The sequence below is a fragment of the Mycteria americana genome, chromosome 1 (assembly GCF_035582795.1).
Source record: "Mycteria americana isolate JAX WOST 10 ecotype Jacksonville Zoo and Gardens chromosome 1, USCA_MyAme_1.0, whole genome shotgun sequence".
NCBI lineage: Eukaryota > Metazoa > Chordata > Aves > Ciconiiformes > Ciconiidae > Mycteria > Mycteria americana.
In genome coordinates this window covers 33457150-33481583 of record NC_134365.1, presented here as the reverse complement: position 1 = coordinate 33481583, position 24434 = coordinate 33457150, and the positions used below count along the sequence as shown (strand labels likewise).

The window sequence follows — 24434 nt, the reverse complement described above, 5'->3', positions numbered from 1 at the left end:
TCATATTTCTATAGTTCCATACTCAGGCTGTTCCCAAATGTTCATATTTCTTACTAGTACCACTACATCTGAATACTGGTTTAGGGAAACTGCATTGCAACTCAGAGAATCACAGGAGGGAACTGAGAGACTCGGAGGAGCCTCAGGAGGCTGCTGTCGTTTACATGGCATGAATAGTTTGTTGAGAAACAGGCAAGTCATATGAAGGAAACCAGCCACCTTGCTGAGGAGAAATCCCTCACAACTGATCGTTCACTCTTACTGGTTTCCCAACCTATTTTTCTCATCCAGAGGCAGTGGGTCAAGTTTCACTTAGTAAAAGTACTATTGATCCCATTAATTTTCGAAAGTGTCACAACAGGACTGAAGCAGTAAGAGATGAACACTCAGAGCTCGTGGGAAGTAGTCAAAAGCAAAAAAGGCAATTCCTTAAAGAAGCTGTGATAAAGGCATTATTGCACACTACCCCAAAGTGGAATAAAATAAGGAGTGAAATAAGATCCCAACTTAACTAAACCATAAACTCTTCAACAGTGTTAAAACAGGAAAAGCAAAGGGGAACCTAGGTCAGTTTGCTAAGTGTTATTAGCACAAGGATACAGAGGCGAAATCAAAAGATCGGCCAATCTAACAAGAAACAGTGATGGATGTTGTATGAATAACAAGAAAAGAGGAGGATGTTCATAGGAAGGGTAAAGCCAGGGAGGAAGCTGATCCACCCTTCAACGGGGAGGAGTTCTCGGAGTTCTCGGTGCAGCAGCTGAAAAGGCAGAGGTGTTTCAGCCCTGGTGGAATCAGCCCTCACTAATAAAGTCAACTGTAATGCTAGCAACCATCTATCAGAGTGCAAGCTGCAACTGGGAAAGAAAGGGGTAGGGAATGCTTAGGTTAGTTAGATGCTGTTAAATGGCTGGGCCTCCCAGAGCACCTAGAGACCCTAGGCAATTTTAGGAGTTGTCTTTGAGAATTTGCATTTACAAGTATACACTCAGATTCTGGTTTTAAAAACGGGAGCTGAGGAATTTTAGGCCCACCGTTAAAAAAAATCCTGGAACAAAATTATCGAGCAAAGGGGTGAGAAGTAAAAATCAATATGGACTGTAATCAATCTGATGTCTTTCTGTACAAGGGTACAGATTTTACATGTAAAAGAGAGGTGTTAGATATTGTTTATCTTGACTTCATTAAGATTTGTGATATTGTGACATGGTAACAACATGGTCTAAATGCTACTAACCGTCACCTGAGTGAAAATTTTTGGGGAAAACTGCTCTCAGTAGTTCACAGACAAACTGATGAGATGTGCTGAGTGGGGTTCTGCAGAGATCTGTCACAAATGCGATACCGTTCAATATTCTCTTTAAAACCTTGGATGGTGGAATGGAAACTACGCTTGTAAAACTTGTGAATAACGAGCATCACGTAGAACACCAGCTGTCTTGGCTTGTCATCTGATACTGCTGAATATTGAATGGGCATAAGAATAGCTCTTCCTTTCCTGGCTGTTCCTGAGCTAATCAGTTACCTCCAGTGACCTCTGTAAGCACCTTCTGCTCAGCCCTTGCTTCTCCCCATGGCTCTTCCACGCTGGCATGGGCTTCTGCCCTCCGCTCATCACAGCGATTTCACCAGCCGAACTGGCCTGTGCTCAAGGCTGATGTGTCTTCGTCCTGTGGGGACAATGGCAAGATGGTCGGTAACTGAGCACATCTCCAAGGCAAAATATTTTAATAAAAGCTTTCTGGATAAAAATGGGACTGAAACCCTAAATCTGGTTTCACACGCCTGACCATTTTTTCCTGGCTGATCTAAGCTTTCAGTAGATTCTGTATCTTTTCCCCGAGAATCGTAGGTCTGGTAATGCTTGGTTCACAGGCACTTTAATATGTCAGGAAGAGATCCTTTAAAGCTGGGTGGGGTAGGTTTTTTTGTTTTGGGGAGGGCAGCTGTTTGTTTTGGGGTTTGCGGGGTTTTTTTTGTTTGTTTTTTTTTTTTTTTCTTCAAAGTCCCTGTCTAGCAAAACAAGACTCTCTTTTCCTTGGAGGCAAGTTATAAGATCTTCAAAGCTAATAACTGTCCTCTGTCTTTCAAGGCTACGTTGAAGCCTGGGGCCATAGACTGTATTTCCCACAGCCCCCAACAAGCTCCATTTATGCCTCTAGCTGTGAGGCTTCTCTAAGTATCAATAACCTCCCATCACTAACAAGGTCAAATACCACATTTATAAAATACTTCAGTGTTCTTAGATTGAGGGCAATCCTATCTTTGTCTGGGTTTATACTCCTTTACAGCAGGAGGCCTGGTGCTCTGGTGAAGCGGTAGGGGAAGACATCCATGCCAATGTAGTAAATGCCAAAGCTGAAATACAAATTTTCAGGGGTCGTTTGAGTTCAGCCCCTTCAGTCTGTCAGCATGGAGTTTATCAGCATGTGGGGGAATGAGAAACAGACTCTTGAGCACAAATAAGTAACAAAACTGAAAAAAGGGCTCTTTAAATGTGTTCTTACACTTCAAGACTTTTTGTTAACTGGAAAGAGAGCCTTGTGTGGGATCATAATTTAAAGAGGAGGCAACTGCAAGCAATTTCCATTAGACACCAAGAGACAGTACACCTGGGTGAGGTGTTGGTCATGTTCATTACGTTTCTTATCTAATTGTGTGATACTATCAAGCCCTACTCACTGGAAACCCAGCCACTCTAATTATGTATAGAATCATGGTGCTAAATAACAATGTGGTTAGATGAGAAGAGTCAACGCTTTAACAGTTTTGCAGCCTTCCCCGTATGTTTGCAGGGCAATAAGATGAAAATTTCCAGGTCCTGCTTTGATAGATCACAGCTTATAATTATAGTCACGTTGCATGGGAACGTGAGCACACTGCTGGCTAGATTAGAGAAAGAGACAGACAAGATCGAAGCCTCCCTGGGTTTTTTTCCCCTCTCCGAGTGTGCTAACATGTGCCTACTTTAGGAATTTTGATGAGATTGTTTTCATACTTTTTCTCCTTTCCTCATTTTCATAGCTCTGAAGGTTTCGGTGGTTCTGCTTTGTTTCACTTCTAATGAATTCTTCTTTTGCTTGACCTTTATCTATTTTCACCGTATTCATTTGACTGTACTGTATTCCTTTTCCCCCTTCACCACAATCTGAGCTCTCCACCCCCTCCAATGCTGTCTCCACCTCCTTCCCTGGAGGCAGCCCCTGTCATTATCACCTCTCCTTCACTCCTCTCTTCCCTGACATAAGCGAGAAGCTCGATGACACACAGTTTCCTGCTTAAGAGGAGGCTGTTCATCGCCAGCTTTTATTTATTTAATAACCCCTTTCACAACGGTGCTTTACAGTTTATTGTAGAAGATACAGGAAAGAAAAATGAACAGTGGTTTGCGGAGCGGCAAGGTAGAGCTATGGGTCCCTGGGCCCTGCTCTGTACTAGCAGATGTGACAGTGCCATGGGCTGAAGGGCTGTGGATCATAGCCTGGCAAAGCACTAAGCCTGCCTTTTGAATGCCTTGCACCCGATCAAAATATTCAGAGAATCACAGGATCATAGAATCATTTAGGTTGGAAAAGACGTTTAAGATCATCAAGTCCAACTGTAAACCTAGCACTGCCAAGTCCACCACTAAAGCACGTCCCTAAGCACCACACCTACACATCTTTTAAATACCTCCAGGGATGGTGACTCAATCACTTCCCTGGGCAGCCTGTTCCAATGCCTGACAACCCTTTTGGTGAAGAAATGTTTCCTAATATCCAATCTAAACCTCCCCTCATGTAACTTGAGGCCATTTCCTCTTGTCCTATCACTTGTTACCTGGGAGAAGACACCGACCCCACCTCTCTACAACCTCCTTTCAGGTAGTTGTAGAGAGCGATAAGGTCTCCCCTGAGCCTCCTTTTCTCCAGGCTAAACAACCCCAGTTCCCTCAGCTGCTCCTCATCAGACTTCTGCTCCAGACCCTTCACCAGCTTCGTTGCCCTTCTCTGGACACGCTCCAGCACCTCAATGTCCTTCTTGTAGTGAGGGGCCCAAAACTGAACACAGTATTGCAGCTACCTAATACAAAATACTGATCGGGTATGAAGTCACTCCAAAAGGTGAAGTGTTCCCAAAAGGGGTAAGTGTTTGATGACGGGTCTTATGACAGATCACGTATTTTCTTTTCTCACTAGGATTTTACTAGACCTCCCATATCTATCCTCAAGTCTTTTCTTGGTCATTTCTTTGCCCAGTTATAACTGTTTTGCCCAAGAGCAAAGGTGATTCCTCGAAGCACCCATTCTCAGCCATGTCCTTCCTTTTCCTGCAGGTACTGCAGCTGGGTCTGTACATCCTTTACCTTGGACCTGGCCTTACACCAGAGATCTCCACTGCCATAGTAGCCAGCAGTGGCACTGTCACCCATGTAGAGCCCATCAAAGGCCATAGAAATGTCATTTGTTTTCAGTCTTATCGGCTGTGATCTGACATGGATCTGGGAAGAGACTTTGCTGAGGCTCTGGAGAGGAGCTGCTCTGCAGCAGTCCCTCACTGGCAAAATGGCCAGGGATAAGGAATACAGTGCCATTGCCTCGTGTATGCTTAAGGAGGGGCATCGAAAAAACTTGGACCAGTAGAGCATCTAACCAAGGCTTTGCAGAGGGCCTATAAAAAGTCTAAGAATACCAATATATGGTTCAGTGCTGGGGGATGTCTTCTTTGCACCCAAATGGACTTGACTGGAGTTGGTGTGGGAGGGGCATGCAGTTCCCGAGTACAGCAGGGGTTTGGTGGTACAGCCCCGAGCCTCCCTTCTCTAGGAGCCACTTCCCCTCCTCTGAAGATGGGCATCCATCTACACCGATCGGAGTATTGTGAGAGCGGCGACGGGGGGACAGCGGATAAACAGGACTCCCTCCGTTCCCAGGTACCCTTGAGAAGGTCACAGGCTAACAGGGGCATGAAATGAGGGACAAACTCCTTTGCGGGTGCTTTGCTTCCTTTTCATGGCAAGTCTTATTTTCTGGGCACACTGCCAAGCAGCAGGGTTTTCTAGCAGGGCTGTCTGGTCTTCTCAGTTATCCCGCACCCTGACGTTTCTGCAGCAGAGATGCTCCCTTCTCTGGCCCATCTTAGCTCAGAAGCTTTGATCAAGACCATGTCACATCCCCATCTCTTGGTGGTTGGGACACTACTTCTAAGCATTTAGCTTTTGCTTGCTCTCTCTCTCCCAAAACCTTTCCTACTGAACAGGCAGACACAATTTTTAAAGTGATGGCATACACATTCACACATCTCACAGAAACCCAGAGCTGTTTATTACCATCAGAAAGTGTTTTGGCAATGGATGGATGTAGAACCAACCTAGCTGTCCATCCTTTGCCAGTTTTCAATAATTGTATAGATTTGACTTAAGTAATACCGGAAATTAGGTGACTGTTTTTTGGAGAAAGCCGGGCATACTTTGCGACCAAGATGTTTTCTTACAAATTACTTCTTTTAGTTATGTGTTTAATTCCACCCAGAACATATTTTAGGTACCTAAGAGGTCTGATTATTTAGGTTTAGGTTTAGGTCTGATTATTAACTCTAAAGTAAGAACTGCACCGTTTCCTTCTTACAGAGCTACCCAGCATCACCAGTTCCTTTTAATTTCACAGTAGAAAACATTTTCTTTTCCAAATATTGACCTCAGTGTAGAATCAGCCAGGCCTTTTCAAGATGCTAAGCAAATGCATTAGACAATGCAGATGATAGAATAATTGCCCACAGGACGATCAACTGAAATGCTGCCTCCCAAGTCATGTTGCTCTTATCCCTAACCTCCTAGGGGAGAGAAAGAGGAAGAGATACTGCAATTTCACCCACGTATGCTACTCATACCTGATATTACCCATGACAACAGAAAATACAAGGAGGAAAATTCTGAATATGCACTTCTAAGAGATGGATGCCCTGGAGCAACAGAAACACAAAGCAGCTCCCACAAGAGAAGAACAGGATTAACTATCTTGATTGTTTTATAATGACGTCTGGTATGTTTTTCCTGTTATGAGGCAAAAAAAAGCTATTTGCTACACATGAAAAATATGTAGAGCCTACCTGGTGCTAAAAGGCAAGGGTGTGAAGTATAAATAACTTAGAAAGTGAGAGAATGAGTATGGAAAAGAGTCCTGCACGGATTTATCCAGGCATGTGTTAGTGATAGTTCAAGAAAAAATAAGTTAAGTTTGAAGGGATTTTTACATGTATCTAATTTCTGAAGTGCATAGACTGTGACTCCAGCTCCTGAGAGGGGCAAGCCAATGAAAGCCAAACTAAAAAAGCCGAAAGAAGTGGGAAGTAGCTTATGTTACCTTATAATATTGTATTTTCCCCAGTAGAGAGATTGTGGTCAACATGTTCTCTGAGAGTGGTTCACGCTGCGCTTAATCTGGTACAACTGTGGGCTGCCACCAAAGATGGCAGTCTTTCTGTCTTCATGTCCCCACTCCCACGTGTCCCTGTTCTCTTCCTTGCATCGAGGGATTATGCAACTTCAGGGTGAATCAGCTCCCCCATCCAACAGAAAATGAACAGGTTTTTGGTGGGATAGTTTGCTTTGGGCTGACCCAAGAGAACTGAGGTGGAGGTAGATGTGGAGGATGGGGAAGGAACTGAGGAGTGTATGGGGCAGTGACCTCTTTACCTCCATCGGCTTTAGCCAGAGCAACGTTTCTGACTGCAGTCTTAGGCAGCTTTTCCCTGTGTGGAAAAGCACACAGGGAGAGCTGTTCTCTATCAATATGCTGCTGGACCAACAGCAAAGATCTGGGGGAGGAGGAGCTGACAATAAATGTGATGGAAGAGGCAGAATTCTGAGGGGTTTGAATGCTAAAGCATGGGAAACCACCATCTCAGCTCTTTTTGGAGAACAGAAGGAGACGGACTCATGCATCTTCCTTCACCTAGTGACTGAGGAGAGTTTCTACTGAGGAAATTAAAATCTCACTTAGCTTCAACCAAGAAATATTAATTGTTTTCTCATTTGCTGCTGTTCAGATATTTGCTGCTGATCACAATCTAGCAGATGATGTGCTATGAAAGGTGGAGGCAGCATAAAATGCCTTGCTGAATAATTGATCACCACCCCTCCAGGCTATGTCCATGGATGAATGCATATGCCAGTTAGGATGACTGTGTCCCCAGTTAATGCTCTTAATTGACAAACACTTGATCTGAATTAAAATAGTAACTTTAAAGACATCTTATTTATGTCAGAAGGGTTTTCGTATTTTATTATGTTTCTTTTTTGTGTGTTTTTCTGATTAAATGCAGGCACCTTTTGGCCCTTTTATTGTATGGACATTTAGAAATGGATGTATTTTTAAAAAACAGTGGTGTAAATCTTGATCACACTAAATCAATGGGAAACCTCCTGTTCACCTTCCCACTGTACTTTTTCATCCAATGTGGGTTGCTACAAACATGCTGTAATTCCCCCATTTTCTTAATAGGAATTAGGGGACCAAATAAAAGCCAATATATGAGGTCCCTGTATCTCATCCACAAAGGCAACATGAAGCAGTAAAGGGCTAGAGGGCGAGACAACAGGGTTGCTGAACTCAGTAAATGGCAGAGATTTCCCACCTTTAAGCCCATTCTACAGGTTTCTTGTCCCTTCACAAGAATCACAGGAGGATAAGAAATTTTACTGGAAAATAGCTCTGATTCCTAAACATCTAAATATTCAATGTGGCTGATGTTATGCACATATTGTCTTCTGGAATTTATTTCAGACTCTGGAAGCAGGAAAAAAAAGAAGGAAAATTAAAAAAAAAGCTGAAGGAATTAAGAGAGTTGGAAAAAAGGCAGCATTAGTACCAAATGGTGCCACTGTACATGAGCTCTCCTCTCAGCTTCCTCAGTGTTGCTTCTCCTGAAATGCACGGGTCTGGCTCTTAGAGACCTTAGGCCATTCTCCTGTCTGTTTGCCTTTGGGACAATTAATGGTTATTTGGAGGCAGCTGCCTGGAGTTTCTCCCCATGGGACTGTTCACACGGTCACATCCAAACTCATTCATACTTGTTTTACATTTGCTATGATAAGCTGATTTACTATTTCCTATATAAACTGTTTAACATGACCTTGTAAGTCCAAAGTTATCATGAATTGTAAAAGGAGATAAAATCAAATCTCATCATTAATCATTTTATTTTTCAGTCTTTTTAAAGGCATTTTTACTTTTCTTTCAGGTGAGAACCTGATCCAAAGTATACACAGGTGTGTCTACACACATCATGCATACTGCATGTAACCCTCTACAATACAGGAATATTAATCGGGATATAAGGTCCAAGGTGAAGCTTTTGAACGTTAGAAAGTGGCAAGTTTAAGATCCCCTTATTACTCCTTTTTCATCTGTATTCTGCACTGAACCAGACAGAGATCCCATGGAGGAACAATACGTGCTGATACTGCATAATGCACTTTGCGCAGGGGATCAAGTCAAGGTCGTACAGTCAGCTGGCATCTTCCAACTTCTGGGTAGCTGACTTTGCTACCCACAGAATGTTCTCCTTAAGTCGCTTCCTTGCTTCTTTTTTACAAAAAATCTTAGGTTTATTTTGAAGAAGAAAATACAACCGTGTCATGTGTGTCCCAGGCTATGGACAGATGCCCTTTTCCAGATCCAGCTGTGCTGGGGTGAAGAGTTACCTTTCCTTGCAGGTTCATAGCGACCTGCCCCTTCCCCAAGAAAAACTCCTGTGCCCTGGTACCCGCCGGCTGAGCCCGCCATCCACCTCGAGGTCAGAATGAAATCACTCCAGGTTAAACAGGGTGAGCAGGAGGCTTCGCTCATGTGCCTCATTCGGACCGAAATGGTTAGGGGAAAGTCATGAGTCCCAGGGTGGGAGTCCGTAAGTCTCTCAGTGGACCCTAAGGACTGGTACCTAAGAAATGGTGCCTCCCGACAGAGAAGGTGATGAGTGTGCCAGTGCGCTGTCCGCACAGGGGCATTTGCAGGGCGGACTTCTGCCTACGCCTGAGCAGCCCAAACAGAAGGACAATGATAATGTTTTATAGTTTTGTTCCCTGCTAAAGCTACATAGATGTTCTTGTGACAGAGGAAAGGCAATTTCCCTGGAAAATATCACAGACTTTATATAAACTGTGCAACTTCTCAAATAAAGAGAATGATTTTTCAAGGCAAGGACAAAGCCTTGAGTGACCCAGTCTGACTTGAAAGCTGACCCTGCTTTGAGCTGAAGATTGGACTAGAGACCTCCTGAGATCCCTTCCAACCTGAATTATCCTGTGATACTATGATTTTTTAAAGCAAAAAATAACCAGCTACAGGTTTGCTGTCACTAGTGCTATAAACCGAATGCAAATAATTAGCACTTTGGAGCACCGTTGGGAGGGTTCCCATTATAGCTGAGACAATCAGATGCCTGGCTGCCCCCAGAAGGATGGTTTGCACTCCGCCAACCTTTCTGCTTTCTTGTTACTGCTCATATGGCCCCACAGTTTGTTGGATCCATTGGCTGAGCTGGCAGAAAGCTGGTTTCGTGAGCTGACCCGGCTCACCCATGGGTCAGACGGTGCCAGAGGCAAGAAAATGGGAAAAGGTGGGGCCACGTGGCCAGGATTAACCCTGGAAAAGCAGGGCCTTAGCTTCTCACGTCAGCAAGCTGTGAGATAGTACAGTTTTATTCTTGTAAGTTAATGTAGGTGTGTCTAGTCACTGTCTGGGTCAGTTCTCCCACTCTCATGTTTAATTATCTGATCCTTCAGGACTGCAAGGATGTAGGCTGGTCTCTGTGCCTCCGTCTTGCAATGCATGTTTAGACTGTGAGTGCCAGGAATCAAGTGCTGTATCTGTGAAGTACCGCTTGCATGTCTGCTGTTAAATAAGTGATAATCTACAAAGAGCTTTTTCCTTCCCAGTAAGTTGCCTGTTTGGAGGCTTTTCTGTCTTGATCATAGGTCAGATTCATGTCCTTTTTGACGTTAGGACAATTTCTTTTTTGAGTGATTTTCAGTGCAACCTTATCGCTCAGGTTACCTATTTTTGTATTGCTGACTTGTGATGTGTGCAATGAAGCCTGACTCGCCGCAGCCTAGAAAGAACAGTCCAGCTCTCTCCTCCTTGCCTCTAGTTACAAGCTCCCGCTGCTTCCAATCAAACAGCCGTGGGCTGAGCCGGACTAGCTCACAGATCAGAGCAGAGAAAATGAACTCTGCAGAAAACCCAGCAGGGTGGTTACAGTCAGCCTGGCAAGCTGCTCCAGCTCACCATGCCCTGCTCTGTCCGTAGGTCAGCCAAGGCAGGGGGGAGGCAGGGACGGACCCTTGGGCAGAGAAGGGGAGCACTCCCTGGGGGTGCAGCCTACAGTGAGCTCGTATAAAGTGATCGTGAAACTGCAAGATCAGTCACCTTTTGCTCTTCAGAAGTACTTGCATTAAAATGTTTCTTCAGGTGATTTTACGTAGAAAAAAATTCCAGGAGAAATTCCCCATGAATCAGTAAAAGACACCTTACCGTATTTATTTTTCCTTGAACAAATGTAGCAGAAAAGAATTATTATTTAAAAATGATTATTTCTTCTGGCATAGAACAAGAGCAAGCCGGAGAATATTTTATACTTCATCAGCTAAATATTTACAATAGTAAAGTGAAGTGGCGGTTTTCTTTTTAGCTTTCGGCAACAAATGCAAAACTGTGCAATGATTAGCTTTACATGAAGTCAGTGTGAAAGAACAACAGTATTTTTAAGAAGCTGTCAGTGGCTTATCTCACAGCTGGCACCTATTAATACAGTGAGTAATTTCTGCAAACCCAGATAGACTCCAAAATTAACACTATCCATTAAGAAAGACCATGGAGTGCTATAATTATGTCAGAATACTTTGGCCAGCAATAAACAAATCATTCTTAATGTTTTATTCACATCCATTAACACAGGCTTCTAACTAGGAAAGGTGCAAAAATTTTTTTTTTAATACAACTTAATCCATACATAGTTTAACATCATCTGGAAAACTAACAATTTTTCTATTATTTCCACATCAGCAATTTTTGTGGGAACTAGCCAGTTTGACATCACACTTTTTTCCTAGTAATGTCCCCATGTTAATGTGTGCTTTCACCCAGCCTTCTCAGACTGCTCAGAAGTGACACAATTACTTCAGACTCAGCAGTGCAGCAATAAATTACAAATTGTCCTCTAGCTTGTTTTTGCACACCCATGGAAAACTTCTTCCCTGCAGTTGTTCTCAAAAGACTTGAGATTCCATCTGCTTATTTTATTTCCCAGGTGGAAAAGAAAGGGAAAAAACCCAAACAAGATAAAACTGAAGAGTCTGCATCCATTTCAACCTCTTCAAAATCCAGAGTGAATGCTTGGATTTAAGCAGAGTCACTGAAGATTTACAGTGACAGACAGACAAGAACGCAAAATCTTAGTCCAAGGCTGAGTTAGGAACACATGTAAACAACCTGGAAGCAGGTTTAAACAAGAACGAACTTGCACCCACTGTTTATTTCAGTGTAAACACATAATGCTATCTTGAAATAAAGTCTGTGAATCAATTCAGGCAGTAAATCTGACCCTGTTAACTACCAAAAGAAGGTTCCTCAGCTGGGACACTGGAGGAGTATTGAATAATAAGCTCCAGTGCTCAGCTGCTAGTTAAGCGGGAAGCCAGGCTGGAGTAATGGAGAATATTGCCATGATTCTGGGGATTTAGGTGTTGCAAGGGCAGCCTCCAAAAAAAAACAAACCCCAAAGCTCTAAGAACTTATCTAACTTAGCTCATTTGCTGAAAGCACTAAGAGGCTACAACAACTGCAAGTTACTGGACACATAAAAGCTAGTAGCAATAACTTTTTTCTGAAAACATAATTTAATCTTTCTATGGGGACCTCAATGCAGACATTTGCAGAGGTTACTGGTATCCTTGAATAAAGTATCTGGGCTTTCCAGCTGAAGAATGTTGTTTTTTTTCCCCAGTACAGCAATGCAGTTATCCTAATACAGCTGAAAAACATGGTGTATCACTAGTTTTTACAAATGCTCTGACTCTTCCCATCTCTGTTTGATTTCAAACACAAAGAAAGCGACAGTGCAGTTACATTTGCCTGTGCAAAATATTTCATGTGCAATAGAAAAAAAAAAACAAACCCAGCTATTACATAGTTTGTTACCCTCTGTATAACGTTCTGTTGCTTCTTAAAATAAATGTATATCTAATAAAGCAACTTAGTAGCTGACAGTTTTTCCAACAAAATAAAAAAACTACACTGACTTACTTTGTATATGACATTTCTTGACTTTTGGAAGGCTCCTGGTATCAGAATATGACCCCTCTTCCTTGCCAATTAAAAATGAAATAAAATAGCAGACAATAAAAGAAAAATTTCACCCAGACCATCTTCTGGAACTGACTGTCTCTTGCTTTTAACTCCCTGGCTTTCCCACTGTCCAGGTACAGCTGCAGCACACTCATATTATCGCTGACGTTCCTGCTGTTCATCTTTATATGGGTAACATTAGCTTTACAATACTTCCCATCTTTGATAGCACCGGAAACAGACATTTCAAGGTTGCTTCTGAACTTGGAGGTTTTGTGTAGCAACACCATTCATCAGCACATCTAAGACACTATCATTGGACTGGCCAGAAATAATTCTTCCAAGCTCTTTACTGAGGACTTCAAACTGAAGTGGCAGCATGCTGTGAGAGATCATCCTGCCTATGCCTGCTACGCCAACCCTTTCGACACCTTCTGAACACCAGAGAAAGCTTATATAATCTGTAATATCATCGCCATAGGTGATTTTTTTTTTGGTTGCATTTCCAGACCTTGAATGTACTGTAAGGAACATAGAGTACTGGTGCGTTTGTGGTATGTGTCTTCTTATAGAGATCTGAGTGAATGGTTCAATAGTCAAACTTCTTTGCTTTGTACTCATCAAAGTTCAAGATCCTTTTGTATGGATTGCAGAATGCATCACCTAGGATATGGATTTCATAGGATGCATCGACTGTGCTTTGCATATAGCACTTTTGGTGACAATTTACAGATAAAATGTTTCAATTCATTTTTAACTTAAAAATTAAAACAAAGAAAAAACCCAGTCACTTCAGAAATTTGCCATTTGCCAGTCTTTTATCCCACATCTCTGTTCGATAATGCGAAAACATAGGAGCATTCAAACTTTCCGTAGAGTTAAAGTTCCTGAAATCCCACATGTAGGCTTCAGCTGGAGGACATACATTGACAGTGTGTTATTAACGACTGGTATAGAAACTGCTGTGGGCGATAAGCAGGTGCAGATCTATACCTCGATGTATAACACTGGAGATAACAAAGCCAAGCGTCATCCTTCCTCACTCACTGATTTGCATGATTCAGTTTAATTGGGTAAAATGAGTCGGGGACACCGGCCTCATCTGTTAATAGCTCTCCCTGACAGCGCACACAATTACCACCCGGTCCCCAATGTCACTCTTGTAAAGGATCTCTGTGCCTGACTGCTAGTCAATTAATGATCAGGCTTATAAGGTCTCTTTGGCTGGTGTTAGTTCCCCCAGTAGTGCAAAGCAGCTGTAGACCTGGCCTAGCTTATGACTATATTTTGTTTGCTTTGCATTGCCACGTAGCAGCACAAAGCGACTAGTGCCTACTGATGAGTCTGTCTCAAAACTTCAGATAAGGTTTTCAGCTGAGCCAAGATTCTTCTTATATATCTTTCGTTTATGGCAGATATTATGCTACTGTTCTCATGTCTTCTTATTGGGTTTCTTCCTGGGTTTTCTTGTTAAATGTTCATATGGAAAACCCTTACAAAGAAAACCTCAGCCAAAGATCAATGTTAAATTGGAGTCAATATTGAGAATGTGTATCACTAATTTAACTGAAAGTAGTCCCAGAAAAGATATGAACTGCAACTAGTGATGGCTACTCACATCAAAATCCAGATCCCTTTTTCACAGATTTAGTCATATCTGCAACCGATGAACTGAATGTCAGGTCCTGAATGGACACTACCAAAGAGACTAAAAGTAAATATGTATTCTTGCACAGATGTCTGCTAGCTATTTTACTTTTGTAAGTTGATATCTCAAATATAAGAATGCTTTGAATTATAAATTGAATAGTCTGTTTTATTTCCATACTATTTTATCCTTTGATCTATGGATTACAACACTTGTTAAGAGATACAAATCTGCTGCATATCTAGGCAGAGAGAGAAAAACTCTTAGATTGCATTAGTCTTTTTTATTGGTGTTGACAAAGCAGGCAGTTTGCTGTCAATTACAAAGTGTTTAGTTTACCTAACCCTATATTCAGATGACCAATTAGTCATGCATGTCAAGGTAATCTGATGATTGAAGACTTCTGTATGTCCATCCCTTGTCCCAGTCAAGCCAACAAAAAAATCCCAGTGGTTGGTCCATTACCAGCATGATAAATTGAACTTCAAACTACATCGTATTACTCTTTGAAGCTATATCAACCTTTGATTGCTACAACATCTAAAATGAAAATTGGAAGGACGATACTTACTGTGGTACCCAATCAATTCTATAGCTTCAAAGATTATAGATTAAGTAGATTTATTTTGGAAGACTAGCCTATCAATAATGCTAGTATTAATGAAAGTAATACCCTTCTACTCTATAACAGGCTTTCTTCCAGGTCTAGTCTGCCTGCCTCCTTCCTCGTATCTAAGAAAAAGGTTTCAAACATCAAGAATTCCATATTCCAAATTCCATTTAAATTACTTATTATCAATGCTATTTTGAAAGCTTGTTTTTGAAGCATTCCACATTTTCCCTGCCTTGTAAGAGTGTTACAATGCCCTTTATTCTTTTAGACTAATCCAAAGAGCTCACTCGATATACTTGAGTGTTCTGCTCCATCAGAATAATATCTTATCCTGGCAAATGTCCAGCTGGTATTTCATTTAAATTTAAACAATAGAAACCATTATGATTTTGAACTCCCTTCACTCAATTCTCATCACACGAACCCAAGCTTGTACCCCAGCGCAAATACACGACCTTCCCACAACACTGTTTGAAATTAAGGGATAGTTAGCTTTTGGACGTGCCATCAAATTATAAACTGTAATCTATCTTAAAGCTACAACTTCAATAAAGCTCAGTTTGGCAGACCAGAGAGATTATGATTCACGCTTTAATTTTATCTGTCAGGTGCTATTGCAGTGCTATTCTGGCTAGTGGCCCAGGCAAACTCCTAAGAAGGCAGAACACAGCTCTTAGAATACGTGCACTTTTTAGACTTAGAAGCTCTATGACCTCTCTTGTCTTTGACCTCCTGAGGTTACCAAATGAACACAAAGTCAATCATTTCCTGCCACTGTCTTGTTGAGGTGCTTTTTTCCTATGTCTGCCATACAGTTTGTTATCTTCTAGTTACACAGGGACAGATTCTTATCTGGAGTTAAGTGTACAGGTCAAACAGCTTGCATAAAGGTACGTTGGTTAACCCAAGCACAGTATCTAGCCCATTTTACTGCACGTTAATGAGAGACGTGGCTAAATAGTTTCTGCTACATGTCTCCCTTCTTAACTGTGAAATAGCTTTTTTTCAACAAATAAATCCAATTATAGGATTTTTTTTCCTTTCAAAGAATTGAACTACAGATAGAACTACTGAATTTATTTGAAATTTTCTTAAATGTACAGCTAACAAATATTCTGTTGTTAGTGTATAAGCTAGGAACTCACATTACTAATTACTTCATCTGTTTAAGTACTTCCCCAAGGACAGGGAACTGGTAAAGCCTTTACTGTATGTTCTACTGGTATAATAAAAAAAAGACATTCAACACTTCAGTCTTAGCAATATTTATCAATGTTTATATGAAAATAGTAGTAGTTAAATAGACTTAGTGAGGACAAATTTGGGCGTTGAAGTTGTCTAGAATGCTACAGAATTTGCAATTAATTAAAAATAGAAGCTTCTAGATAGTCTTTTCATAAATCCAGTCTTCAGGAAAATGTAATTCTTCTCCGAACCATCTAATTTAATAGAGTATGTATAAAGACTTTATTCTTCTGGGAGAGGTATATTAAGCCACTGCATGCCCATATGTATTTTGCAAGCGGTAACTAACAAACTGAGGCAGAGATCTGTGGGTCCGTTTGAAAGCATAAATCAGAAGCTGTCACGGAAAGCTGACTTAAAGCTTGTGCTTACACTGCCTTGATCCCAGGGTTTCTTTGAAGATTTCTTTGTAAGGCTGTAAGAGAGCATTCTGAGGGTTAGTCAAATGTACCTAACGGCTACAGATGATAACTCCAGTGCAGAATTAAGTAGCAAAATTTATCATTTTTCAAACTCCCTTTTGTGTAACTACATTTCCTTTTCCTTTCTAGCAGGCAGAGAGCAGCAGTTTAGCTTGAGAGCAGAGCTTTTGCATCAGCAGTGTGCCTTTGCAGCGGTAGCCGTACAGCCTCCCTGGCCATTTGCAGGCTACACACAGCGAGACCCTGTGGTGCAGCTGCTTCGTAAATAAGTCGTCTGACCTCGATGTTCAACTTCCAGTGATGGTGATCTGTGATGATCATCTTGATAATTGCAATATTTTTTTCCAGGGCACTTTTTTTTAAGGTTTAAATCATCTTAAAAATAGCAGCGCTGCAAGATTAGATAGTCTTTTTTTATTTGAACACTTCTTCTTGAATCCGGAACAATTTGGAGAGTCTTCTACTTGAGCAGTTACCTAACAGGAGGAATCAACACCGATCCATGTTGACTGACAGGTTCCTCTGGGAGGTTTCTGCTTCTCCCAGCCCCAGCCCACCTGTCAGTGCAACGGGCTCGCTACAGACAGTGCTCTGAACCTACAGGCAAAGCCTGAGGGTACACTCCACGTTAATTAAAGAACTTCGTTACTCTTCCTCTCTCTCATTTATATATTTATTTATTTTGAAAAAGCAGCCCTGTACAGAGCTTCTGCCAAATATTGAGTCTCTACACAGTCCAGCCCTGCACTTGGCAGCAATACAAGTCCAGCCAAAAGGACGGGGAGAGAGACGAAGGGGTGGTAAGATGCAGTGCGTGGTTATTTAGGGATGCTGGCATTGCAATAACCTTAGCACAGTGGCAAGGAAATTGTCTTCTCCTCAGGGGAGAGACTTCCTCGCCTGGCCTTGATTCTGAACCCACACGGTGATGTGTTCTATTAGCTGGATCTGATCCCTGTGGGGTTTTTTGCTCCTTTTTGTTGTTTAGATGCTATATTTTATATTAATTTAATTAAAAGGAGGAAAAACCCAGGAAAAATGGAAAGTGTAACACTGGGGCTGGAGGCAGAGGATGCTGACATGGATTATGTCATGAAGGATATAATCTTTTGCCAAACTGAGACAAAGCCAGTGATTCCAAGCCAAAAAAAAAATTGTGAGATCTCTTACCAGCACTCCTGCGTGCTGCACCTTGCTGCACCTTTATTAAATCCATCTTTCTCTTCCTTACCTAGAATAGTGTGGAAACTGGGAAGAGGGAACTCGAGAGGTTTCTCATGGTGATCTCTTACCTCAGAGTATTCCATAATGAAAATGTAGTGAGCTGATACGGAATACCTTTTAAGACAAATTTGCAACTGTTTTGAATATTTATGTACCCATGTCTCTGTGTGTGTATATATAGCTATGAGCAGTGAAATATGCCTTTTATTATACACGAAGAAGGCATTCTTCTCAAGGGCTCATCATCTTTGTATGTTTTTTTCTGACAGAAGGTTGGTTTGTTCATTCACTACTCCTATTACATATGAAAAAAGCAGTACATCTGCAATATCCCTTTTTCCTCCTGATGCCACAGTGCTATACGTTCACCCTTTCCCCTTCGTTTGTCAGAAATAATGCCTGTAAGTCAAATTCTGATCGCAAAGTAAATCTGGCAGAATTTATAAAAGAGATTTACGGTAAGAAAAATTGAATGGCACTTTTGATCCAAAGGTGGCTTATGGCACTTGTGAATCCAGCCGTTGCAGTAGGTGTTTGCATGCTGACTGACACTATGTCGAAGTGCTGAACTGGAGCTGGAACTTGCTTAGGGGCTTTAGTTCCAGTATTTCGTTTTTTGCTCTGACAGCTCTTAAAAAATGCTGTGTAGGACCAGGAAGCTATGTGACTTTCAGCCATATCCCCTAATCAGATTCAGAACGCTTTAAATATTGCTGTAAAGTGTGAAATCTCCTCTGGGCTACTGTTCTTCCGTTGGCACTATTTCCACTGGAAGCCTGCCACCTGCATGACACAAAAATAGGAAACTCAACCTCTGGCCAGATTTTCACGCTTTAAAACAACTCCTAAAAGAGATAGCATCAGTGAAGGTGAAAAGCGAGCAAAAGAAGAGTGAGACATGACAGAAAGGGAACTTGGAGGATGGAGCAGGCAGAATTAGCAGTACAGAAGACCAGCTAGAAAGGTTAATCTCAGATATAAAGACAAGGAGGAAAAGAAAGCAGGAAGGAGGATGAAGGAACACATAAAGAGGAGAAGGAAAAGGGAAAAAAAACAACCGGGAAGATGACAAATAGCTGAGAGGGAAAGGGAGCAAAGTAGGAGGGATAAAGGCAGATGATGAAATCAGGGAGCAGACCTGAGCAGATAGCATTGACAGTGGGCTATTTTTTTCTCTCCTATAGCCCCGAGGGAGCTTGGCTTGCTAATCAAGGTACATATGTGTTCACCCCTGTAACCAGCTAGATCTTATGCTGATGTCAGCAAGAATGGGCAGATTGTTTCTGTTTCAAGGAGCCTCTGCAATGCATACCCATTCCTCCTCCCGCGGCTCTGGCTTTGCCCGAATAAATCCCCCTTGGCAGAAGATGTACTGGACACTACCTCAGTTCACCCTGATGGCAGCAGCCAAGGAAAGATTTAGCCCCAAATTTAAAGAGTTGATAATGGCAGCTTCACTCCAGTTCCTTTAACCCCAGAGACCCAAATTCACAGAGGCTAGTGAGCTTTATCTCCCTCTGCTCCCTTTATAGATGGTTCAAAGCAAGACCCCAGCTTTACCACTTTGAACCATTTGCCCTGGAGAAGCCAATCTTTCACCATTTGTTAGGAGGGAAACTTCCACTGGCTCCTCAAATTCAGACATAGGCTGTGTAAACACCTTTCTGGTGTCTGAAGCCATCGCTTGGCATACCTTCAATCTAGCATTCACAGGCAGTTTTTAGCACACCTCTCCTGTGAGAGGTATGATAGAAGAATAAGTATCGGTATTATTTATTAACAATCTTTAGTGACCTATTTGAAATGAATTATCATCTTCAGTCTAAAAGACTGTCATGTGCACCACCATGCCTGGGAACCTCAGCAAAAGGACCAGAAATATTTAATGAGTGCTAAGAATGTTCTTTTATTCCTAGCAGTGATCCTTCACACCTCGGATTACCTCCAAGAGAGGGTGAATGGAAAAAGTAGGGAAACTTCTACTTTAAGAGTTTTCTGTGATGAGGTAGAGGACTTACAGAGACTATAGAGCTGAACATTTGCCATCTTTTAAATCACTACAAAATCTGCAAAGATAAAGGCTGGGCCCAAACCAGGAGAGTAAATGAGAAGTAGGCAGTAAATGAAATAATTATCTGATAATTACCAAGCACCTGAAATTAAGTGGTTTGATAATTTCATTCCAGTACACAGAGGGCAAACATAAAAAATAACCACTATGGTCAAATTTTTCTTGATCTAATGATCACCTACACAGGCAACGATATACTGCTGCCGCACTATAACCTGCGGGTGTTCTGTGTACAATACTCTTTGTCTTGTGTTTGGAGCCAAATTCTCACAAACATACAGTCAAATTATGGCCCTACAAAGACTCCTGGACTTATTCACCACCATGTTACTCCAGGGTCATGACAGCATATCCCTGCTGATGTCGGGGCCATTCTAACTGTGTGAAACCTGAAGGATATGGTGGTGAACCAAGTCTCATGAATGCAGTAGTTCCCTAAAAATTATATAATGTGTTTAGGTCAGCCTTGTACACGCAAGTAAGTGCAAACTCTTTTAAAACATGCTTTAGGCTCTCTGATGTTATGACGTACTCTAGATGTGGTCCCTCTCTGTCCCAGCCCTTTCTAAAGCAGAATTTCACTCTCCTGCCTCCACACACTAATAAGAGAAGTGTGGACTGCCAGGAGCCGCTGATAATTTTTGATAGCTTGGGCTGACCCCAAGACTGAGCAAACACACGCTGGAGGGGCAGTTCTCCCTGTCACCAGTCTTACTGTCTTTATTATAGGGTCTGCCAGTACCTTTCACTTTTCAAAAGCTCTGAATGTTTTGGTTGGTTTTTTGGGTTTTTTTCAGTGCAGTAGCATATGGAAGCCCAGACAGGATTCGGGCCTCATTATACCAAGCATGTTAAGAAACCTCACCAGACAAATTCCCATGAATTGATTTAATTGTCTTGATTTTATTGTATCAGTGCAATCCAAGCAAAACAGATATATTGTGCTGGAATAATGTGCATTTGTTCCACTGCAATTTTATACTTACGTAGTTTTCCTTTTTATAAATAGGGATTAAAAGGTGGTTTCTCTACAATATAATGATAATCATCTTCATGGAGAGTTTTTTAAACTCAAGCAGTGATGAAGTGATTGCTTAATTGCTCAAGATGCTGGTAATGCAGCAATTGGCATAGGTTTGATGTGCGTAACAATGGTTCAGGTATTAACTAAATGGCAAGTCTTCGTATGGATTTACACAGCAACAGCCTATTCTTAAATAACCTCATATGTGAACACATTCTTCAGGAACAACTGTAATTTTCTCTGCAGCAAGAATTTTCACACAAAAAGATACTTAGAAATTGCTACCATCCCCTTTCACATCCTCTTTTAAATGAATAAACTTTTAACTGACAAGTCATGCATGCCAGAACATTTATACCGTAAGATATTGAAAATATTATTAGATCTTTAACTTCCACAAAGCTATCAGCATATCATATTCAATATCATAGTCATACCGTGAGCATTTCCCTAGTACAATGCTATAAAAAAGTCAATTTTAAGATAATAAGAGACCAAACACTAGCTAGAGAGTGAATGTCTGATGTACAAAGAGACAAATATATTGCCCATCCCTTCTGTCTTAAAGATGTGTTTACTTTAGCTCAGCTGAATTAAAATAGGGTGCAAATAACTATTGTGGAACAACTGTACTTCTAGATGAAATCAAACTTAAAACTAAGGAAACTCAAAATGAAGGTTCATTCATCCCCTTTCTTTCCCTGAAACATTTTTTTGAAGACTGCTAATATTGATGCCATCAATTTTGTCATTCAAACTATCTACATCATGTGCCATACAAATATTTAGCAGAAGACAGATGAGTTTTCTGGGTTCACATGATGACAAAATGTCTGGCTATAGAATTCCCAACTTTGTCACATTTGTAGCAAAGTCCTCCTAAACCTCTTGATTAAGCATTTGACTATTCCATCCACCTCTTCCATGTGCTTTCCTGCATTGCTGCTAAAAGATGCTTTCCTGAAAATGAAATCCTTGGCTCAAACAGTCGGTTTCAGAAATGAAACATGATTCCATAAATGGACAAAAATCAGTACCTTTCAGAGAAGAAATACAGTTCTCCGAGGAACACGGGTACTCTCACCCAGACTTGACAGCAATGTAGTACAGTTTTGTCCATCCTAGGGTAATGTCCTGTTACTGGACTAAGTTCAGGAATAGCTTGGAGTTGCCTAGCCTGGCTTTCTTAATAACCTCTTGTGAACTGAACACTGCATGCTCCTCGCCCTTGGTCCTATGACAAACCACCACTGTTGCAGTTGCAAAGATGACATGGGACAGCTCGGTGCTTTCACTGGTGTTCCCTTGTGCTCCTATTTGAGGACAGAACAAGGTGCGAGGAAAATGGCCTTTCTTGCCTCTTCAATGTTACTCAAGAATAAGACCCATCCTTGCACAGACTCATGGGCACCATGGGTGGCACCACAGGGAGGGCACCATGACCCATCCACTTGAACTTTTGAATGCACCATCTGAATCACCTTTCAGTTCCCAAAATAAGGATTAGTTGGGAGTTCAGTGGGAAACAGGCCCAACGCTGCTGGGAAAACATCGCGATCTTTAAGCACAGTGGTTTGGGTGATGGCCATGCAGCAGAAGGTCTGGAACACGACAACCAGAAAGATTACTCGGCTGTTAGGGATAACATTTGTGGCTGGCAGTTGCGATTCTCCCTGCTGATTAGAAACGGTTCTCTCCAAGAATGGTTCCTGCGGGATTACAATATATCCCAGCATTTAGTAACCATCAGTGGAAGTTCTGTTTTGTTTCTCACAGTTGGTATGGAAAAAGTAGGCTGCGACAGAGGAAAGGTCAAGAGAAAGAGGTTGTTTCAAAATAATTGCTTTCTGAAAGTGGGGAAAGAATATGTTTATTTATGCAGTAGAGGAAGTGCACTGTGGAAAAGGGCACAAGGAGACAGGTTTTCTCCACTGCTTACTGTCTAGAAATTTCTACGTAGCGTGAGGTTCAAGCACAGGTGAGCCACCTCATACAATTCTGTAATTTTGAAGGCTAGATGTCCAGTTCTGATGGACTACTGGTGCAAAGCTCTTGTTACAGTCAATGGAGAGGAATGGTCCCCATAGATGAGAAAATCATATGCCTGTCTTAGCATCAGATCAATCACCTTCAGGAGGAGCTTGTTTCTCCCTGCTGGGGGTTGGGTCTGGGCACCCAGTTCATGTAGATGCCTAACTAAATACAAACCCAGGCCAGCTGTCTGTGCCTGGCGTGGCCCATCCTCAGATGTGCAATCCATACATTTTGTTCATAATTTACAGAAGGCTCTATGAGAAGCATAAAAAGAGAAGAAAGAAATCACAAGAGAGGAAGAAACAAAAAGGCAAGGCAAATATGGAAAAAAAACAGAAGGCAGGGAAAATTACAATACTGGAAGCAGGATGTGAATGCAGAAGGAAATTAGGATAAATGGCCAACCACAAGTAGGAAATACTACACAGGCTTCAAATTGCTGGCCTACAGGACTGCTAGAGAGACGCAGAAAACTGTGAATCTTTTAAAAGTATTAGTAATTTTACATAAATGTAATGTCCCGACTAATGGGTCTTTCATTGCTTCCCTAATACAACATCAAGCACTTTACCTGCATTTTCCTCTTCTTCGGCATACCCCAGTATTTCTAGCTGAAATTCTTTTTGACCACTTTGCCTTCAGAATCAGAAAGTTTCTCCATTGTCCACTTGCTTAATTTTCAAAGAAGTCTACATCTTCAGTTACGCTTCTTCACACACTCGGGCAAAGCTCCCCTTGGGCATATTTTGTTCTCGAAATGCTGTCATTTCTTGACAAAGACAACGCAGCAAAAATAGCTTCGACCACTACGATGCTGACCAATATCACCTCATTGTCTGCTTGCACTCTGCCATCTACCTGCGTCTAACTGCCGTCTTTTGTTAGGTACTTAGGACATATGCTCTTTGTTCTGTTTGTACAGCATCTTGCAAAATGGCATCCCAGTCTGCCACTGGGGCTCCTGTGCACTAAGATAACACAAGTAATAAACACCAGTGTTTTGTTTAACGTTAACCACCTTGTACTTCTAAGCTTCTAAGTGCAAAAGCACTGCGCTGCACAGGGGTATGAGGTAACACCACTGTCTCCTGCTTTTGTATCGGTACCCATCATGTTCTCCACCCGCCTCAGGCTAACGGGCTGGTTTAGACCAAGGTTTCTAAGCAGAACCTCGTGTTTAGTTTTCTCCCTATTTTTTGTTACTGTAAAGCACGGCCTGGAGCAATTTCTTTGGGAAGGAGAACCAGGCAACCTAGACGCTATTGCAAGCAATACCGGGTGATAACAGAAAAGCGGTTCTCCAGGGCAGAGCCGCGCAGGCCAGCTTAAATCACTCGTACTCCGGTCAGCCCGTTTTGCCCAGCACCGCCTCACGCCTCCCCGCCGGGGTCAGCCCCTCCACCGGTTCCGCGGCTCGACCCTCGCCGCCCGCCGGGCCCCCCGGCCCCCACCGCCCGGGCCGCTCCGGCTAAGGGCTGCGCGGCGGGGCCGCCGGCTCCCCGCGGCCTGCCTCGTCCGCGGCCTCCGAGACGGGCCCCGGCCGCCGGCTCTGCCCGGGCGGGGAGCGGCGGGGCAGCTCCTCCCCGCCGGGCCCCGCGCAACCCCCACCCCCGGCCCCTCATCCCGCCCGGCCTACCCCGGCGCCGCCACGGCGGGGGGAGGAAGGCCGCCATGCCCCCCGGGCGGCCCGTCCCCGCTCCCCGGCGGGACAATGGCCGCGGGGCGCCCGCACGCCAACCGCCGCCGGGGCCGCCCCTCGGCGCCGGCCCCCTCCCGCCGCCGCGCCGCCCCCCTCCGCCGCGCCGCGGCTCCCCCGCCCCTCCCGCCGCC

The 24434-nt window shown here is 42.6% G+C and overlaps 1 long non-coding RNA gene across 1 annotated transcript; it reads right to left on the bottom strand.

The window, feature by feature from the left end:
* Positions 1-10923: 10923 nt before the first annotated feature.
* LOC142405927 (uncharacterized) lies at positions 10924-24403 on the bottom strand. The gene is made up of 3 exons (XR_012774390.1): positions 23176-24403; positions 17422-17482; positions 10924-16727 (listed from the first exon to the last, which is right to left on the bottom strand). It is a non-coding gene; the product is annotated as an uncharacterized LOC142405927 (long non-coding RNA).
* Between the last annotated feature and the right edge of the window lie 31 nt (positions 24404-24434).